Genomic DNA, 5,717 nt, shown 5'->3' on the forward strand with positions numbered 1-5,717 from the left:
TCCCAGCTACTCAGGAGGGCTGAGGTGGGAGAATCACCTGAACCTGGGAGGCAGAGGTTGCAGTGAGCCGAAATTGTGCCACTGCATTCTAGCTTGGGCAACAAAGCGAGACTGTCTCAAAAAAAAAAAAAAAAAAAAAAGTTAACTGTGATGACTTTAATAGACAGACTATTACACTATCATTCAGAATCTTAGTTTCCAGAAACACTGTTAAAATGTCTACTAGAATGGCAAATGAGGCTGGACGCGGTGGCTTACGCCTGTAATCCCAGCACTTTGGGAGGCTGAGGTGGGCGTATCACGAGGTCAGGAGATCAAGACCATCCTGGCTAACACGGTGAAACTCCATCTCTCCTAAAAAATACAAAATATTAGCTGGGCGTGGTGGCAGGCACCTGTAGTCCCAGCTACTCGGGAGGCTGAGGCAGGAGAATGGCGTGAACCCGGGAGGCAGAGCTTGCAGTGAGTCCAGACAGCGCCACTGCAGCACTCCAGCCTGGACGACAGAGCGAGACTCCATCTCAAAAAAAAAAAAAAAAAAAAAAAAAAGAATGGCAAATGAAAAAGCAGGAAAAAACCTGTATATTCAATATAATTATAACTGCAAAAGAAAATCAAAACTGCAGGTTAAAAAAAGATGAATGAAACATATTACATTATAAATAACAATGAGTATTCCGGAGTAGGTGGGTTGATGAGGATATCTTTTTCACTACATTTTCCAAATTATATTGAATGGTTTTTATAGATGAAAACATTTTTAAGACTGAAGTAGCTAACAGTAAACCTTTTTTCCAAAAATGTGGTAACTTAATTCTAAATCAAGTAAAGGATCACAGCAATATTTAAACCATAAAACTAGCGTACAGTTATCTTCTTCTCAAGACACTGAGTTGGATCCTCAGTAGGCTGCTGTGTTACACCTGAGATCGTCTTTCATAACACTATCTTTATTTAGTAACTCAGGCTGCCAATCAATCTACAGTCAGCGCCTCACTACCCTGTATTAGTTACCTACAGACAGTTATATCTGTCATTTAAATTAAGTTGCTTGAGTGCAGGAACTCTTATTTTTAAAAATCTAAACAAAAATACCTCTGATTTCCTGCAGTATCCACCATGGTGCTTTATAGAACTAGGCATTCAAAAGATATTCATATGATAAAAACTATTTTAAATGCACTATTGCACTGTTTTCATGCCAACCTGCTCACTGAAAATGACACCTGTCTGAAATGACATCCGGCAGTCTTAAGTGATGTGCTTAAGTCTTAAGCACATCAGGCTATGAAGTTTACTGAAATTGAATAACAAACTTCATGTCTCACAACGATTCCTCCAAAATCCAAAAATTAGTAAATATATTTGACTTTAGAAACGGCATCAGCATTAGACTTACTATAAAGTTTAAGTAGCAAATAGAGGATTTATACTTAAAAGGTTCACCCTATGGTGGAATATTTGGACAATGTTTGAAGGACTCACCCTGTTCAGGAATTTTCATTACAACACCCAGGGCAAATAGACATCTACACCTGTTCTGGGACCACAAACTTCTTGTTTCCTTTCATTTGGGACAGCCAATCGTGCTGCATTGGAACCATTTTGTAAAATGGTTCCCTTCCCAACTGTTGCTGCCCTGTAACCACAACCTCTCAAAAACATGAGACTCTTACACTGACATGACTCTCATAATGGAACACAGGATCCCAGACACAGGTTGGCAGCCCGTCAACAGGAAAGTCAGAATGTCCCTGACTTTGAACACTATTACCACTTATGCATTAGCTTTTGGAGCAGGTGGCCAGTACTACCGTGAATCCAGATAAAACATTCAGTCACCTAAAACCTTTTGCAATTTATTTTTAAATATGCAATTATCATACCATTACACGTACACTGATTTACAGTTTTATGAATGTAAGGCAGGCATAGACTTAGGCAGCCACCACAACTGGGATACAGAACAGGCTCTTAAGGGTGAATTATTTATTTTTTTGAGGCGTTGTCTCGCTCTGTTGTCCAAGCTGGAGTGCAGTGGCACGATCTCGGGCTCACTGCAACCTCCGCGTCCCGGGTTCAAGCAATTCTCCTGCCCCAGCCCTCCCAATTAGCTGGGACTACAGGCATGCCCCACCACACCCGGCTAATTTTTGTATTTTTAGTAGAGATGGGGTTTCACGAGACTGGTCTCAAACTCCTGACCTCGTGATCTGCCCGCCTCCGCCTCCCAAAGTGCTGGAATTACAGGTGTGAGCCACTGCACCCAGCCATAAATTTTTAACATTACAAAACACCAGTAAGACTGAGCATCTATTCCTACTTGGTTTCATCCTGTGTCAACCACTGGGAATATTTGAATCACAAGTAGGCAGGCCCTATGGCATAATACTCTTTGATTCCCAACCTCACGCTTTAGATTTGATACCCAGGTAAACAAATGTGACAGATTATTGCTGCAAAGGCCCTGAAACCACATGGGTTAACCTCACCCAGTTTTAAAATAAGTAATTTCCCCTATATACAATCTACTACTTTTACATGCTACTAGTGATAAAAACAGTATTTAATCATTCTGGAATCCACAGTATTTAAATGTTGATTCAGCTAACACGAAAGGTTAACTAGAAGGGTCTCAACATTTCTTTACGTTATAGAGTACCTGACTTTCTTAGAATTGGGAATCACTGATGTACTAAAAAAGTAGTGAACTGAAAGTGACTCATTTCTATAGTGCTACAGGCAAAAATGAGGGCTCATATTTCTAGATCTCTTTGTTCTGTACTTCACGCTTTGAACCCACTAAGACCTGAAGCTCCCTAAGGGTAGACCCTCTCTTTTCTTTGGAATCCTACCGGTCCTCCCTGATGTTGCTGGGAGCTTCCTAAGATACAGTGGGGGTAAGTCATTTCTTTTCCCTTCAGGACACCACAGGCTAGAGTTCTTTTAACATTAAAAGCGCACGCAGAGATACTCAGCTGTCATTTTTTTCCTTCTCTAATGTCTGCTTTCATTTTCTGGCAATCCTATGTATTCTGCAAGAACCATTCCAGTCAAAGAAAACACTCCGGTTTTGGCTGGACGCCGTAGCTCGCGCCTGTAATCCCAGCACTTTAAAGGCTGAAGTGGGTGGATCACCTGAGCTGAGGAGTTTGAGACCAGCCTGGCCAACATGGTGAAACGCTGTCTCTACTAAAAATACAAAAAGTAGCAGGGCGTGGTGGCTGGTACCTGTAATCCCAGCTACTCGGGAGGCTGAGGCCGGAGAATCGCTTGAACCCAGGAGGCGGAGGTTGCAGTGAGCCGGGATTGCGCCATTGCACTCCAACCTGGGCAACAAGAGTCAAACTCCGTCTCAAAAACAACAACAGTAGCAGCAGCAGCAGCAACAAAAAACACTCCGGCTTTGAAGAGATAAAACGCAATGGTTCAGTAAAGCATGAGCTCTGAAGTTAGCCAGGTAAGTCTCGTCTTCCTCATTTAGCCACACTATCTTGGGCAAATCACTTCATCTTTCTAGGATTCAGCGACTGTAAAATGCGGAGTGCAGTAGTTAGCTTCCTCATAAATCCTAATCACGAGGATTAAATGAGAGACGAAGTAAATCACTTGGCTAGTACTTCAAGGGCTCGAAGGGCAGCTATTATTTCTGCTTTACTTTTATACCACTCCTACAAGCACGAAATTTCTTCCATTCCTGTGGAACCAGCTTGCAGGTTTAAGATGAAAATAATTTGAGGACTAAAGTATTTTTATGTCGTTATTCCTACAGATAAACAAGGGAGACGTGGAGAAGCTGGAATAACTTACCAAACCCCCCAGGGCCAGCACCTTACACAGTTTAGATGAAAACGCAGGTCAGCCTCCACGGCCTTGGATTTTAGCACACAGCACCGTGCTGCCTCACTAAGGAAGCTGGAAGCATCAGTTCCCTCAGTTCAGAGGCCCAGCAGGGCTAACGTTATTTATAGCAAGGACCCTAGGGCCCAGAAAAGCTATTGGCACACAGCAGGCACTCCTTAAACAAACCAGCGCCAGCTGACCCACATCTAAGTGAATGCCCTAGCGCATCTTCCTTTCCTATAGGAGGAAAGTGGGGAAAAGAAAGTCTAGTGTTAATATTGTTTGTATCGCAGTTTTTAGTCAAACGAAGGCAGTGAATCCACATGCAAGTTTCTCTTAGAGAGAAGGTGAACGTTTGCATTTGAAGGAGTGATGCCCGGAAGTGCTATTTCCAAACTCATAGAGAATCCTCCCACACCAAACCCTCCAACTTTAGACCTGACCTTCGCAGCCAAGGTTCCAAGTCTCCCCTCTCCACTTCCAGGCCCCTTGTACCCGCTCAACGCCCAACCTCAACGTCTCCAGCGCCCAACGTCTGGCCCCCAACGACCGAAGTCCCCTCCCTTCCCCTTCATGCAGGCTTTCTCCCTCCCCTATACGCCTGGGAATCCTGACCTGGAAAGGGGCAAGAGGACCGCGGACCCGAACCTGTCTCTGCGGCCTGGCGGTGGTGGCGACTGCCTATGCTGGGAGCCCCGCCGTCTGGGATGCGCCCGGCACTCCCCTCGCCTCCAATCCGGACTGCGCCTTCCCGGCCCCTGCGCACGCCTGCGCACTCCGCGGCCACGTGCAACTCAATGTGCCCACGTGCTCCCTCCGCCTTCCCCGGAAGCGGCTTGTGCTCTAGTTGCAGGCTCAAAAAGTTCCTTTGCAGAAACTTAATTTTCTTCTAGCTTCTTCTAGAAACATGTCTCTGGCAACGTCTTCGGCAAATTTTGGGCGCAAAGATGCAGACTTTGTCCCCTTGAAGGTCACTTGGGTCGCCGTACCCACTTAAAAGTCTTCCAAGGTTTTCCAAATCAACTGCCTCTGCCTGTTAAACACACACGTGCTTATACTTTTTTCTTTTCTTCCTGACTGAGGGCATGCGTTTGTACCTGTTGGTGTTACTTAAATACAAGCTTTTTTTTTTTTTTTTTTTTTTGCTATGGAACTTTCCTAACAATTTCATAGGAAGGGAACCCTTGTGTACCTGTCATCTAGTTTCTACCTTATCAATTCATGGTTAATCCTGTCTACATCTGCACCCCAAGCACTCTTCCGGCAATGTTTTGAAGCAAATCCGAGAATTGTAAATGTGAGACAAAGTAGCAAACCTCCGCTTCTGGCCCCCAGCATAGTCCTCCCTCACTGTGAAAAAGCTTTGTTCATTGTGTTTGTCAGCATGATTTCAGACCGCCTGACTTAGTAACTTCTCAGCCCTCCAGAAGAATCCCTTGAAGAGTGTGTAAGCAGGATGGAACTCAGGTTCCCACCTCTCAGAATCACTGCATTTTTAGAAAAGATACATTCAGAGATCTAGCCTTTGCCTTTTTCTGTACATAACGGATAGGATTAATGATGATGCCTAGACTTACTCTCGCACCCAAACTTTGAAGAGATTTTTATCTTATATAGCTTCTGGGCACTTTTAATGTAACCCCTGGGCATAACCTCTACCACCTAATATTTAAAGTGTGCTGACACACTGCTTTGGAGTAGTTTAACAGAAATTTTCTGGGATCTCCCTGGTTGCAGTCCTCCGTAAGACTCTGAATAAAACTAACTTCAAGGGCCGGTCGCGGTGGCTCAAGCCTGTAATCCCAGCACTTTGGGAGGCCGAGATGGGCGGATCACGAGGTCAGGAGATCGAGACCATCCTGGCTAACACGGTG

At 44.5% G+C, this 5,717-nt stretch overlaps 1 protein-coding gene across 2 annotated transcripts in view; it reads right to left on the reverse strand.

The window, feature by feature from the left end:
- The window catches only part of TDRD1 (tudor domain containing 1), a 61,425-nt gene extending 56,806 nt beyond the window's left edge, over positions 1-4,619 (reverse strand). Inside the window, exon 1 of one of the 2 annotated variants that reach the window (XM_011967499.1) lies at positions 4,459-4,619. The gene's annotated coding sequence lies outside the window, so the exon portion shown is untranslated. The remainder of the gene's footprint in view (positions 1-4,458) is intronic. The other variant, XM_011967500.1, reaches the window with a different exon arrangement.
- Between the last annotated feature and the right edge of the window lie 1,098 nt (positions 4,620-5,717).

Source organism: Mandrillus leucophaeus, unplaced genomic scaffold, assembly GCF_000951045.1.
Source record: "Mandrillus leucophaeus isolate KB7577 unplaced genomic scaffold, Mleu.le_1.0 Scaffold80, whole genome shotgun sequence".
Taxonomy (NCBI): domain Eukaryota; kingdom Metazoa; phylum Chordata; class Mammalia; order Primates; family Cercopithecidae; genus Mandrillus; species Mandrillus leucophaeus.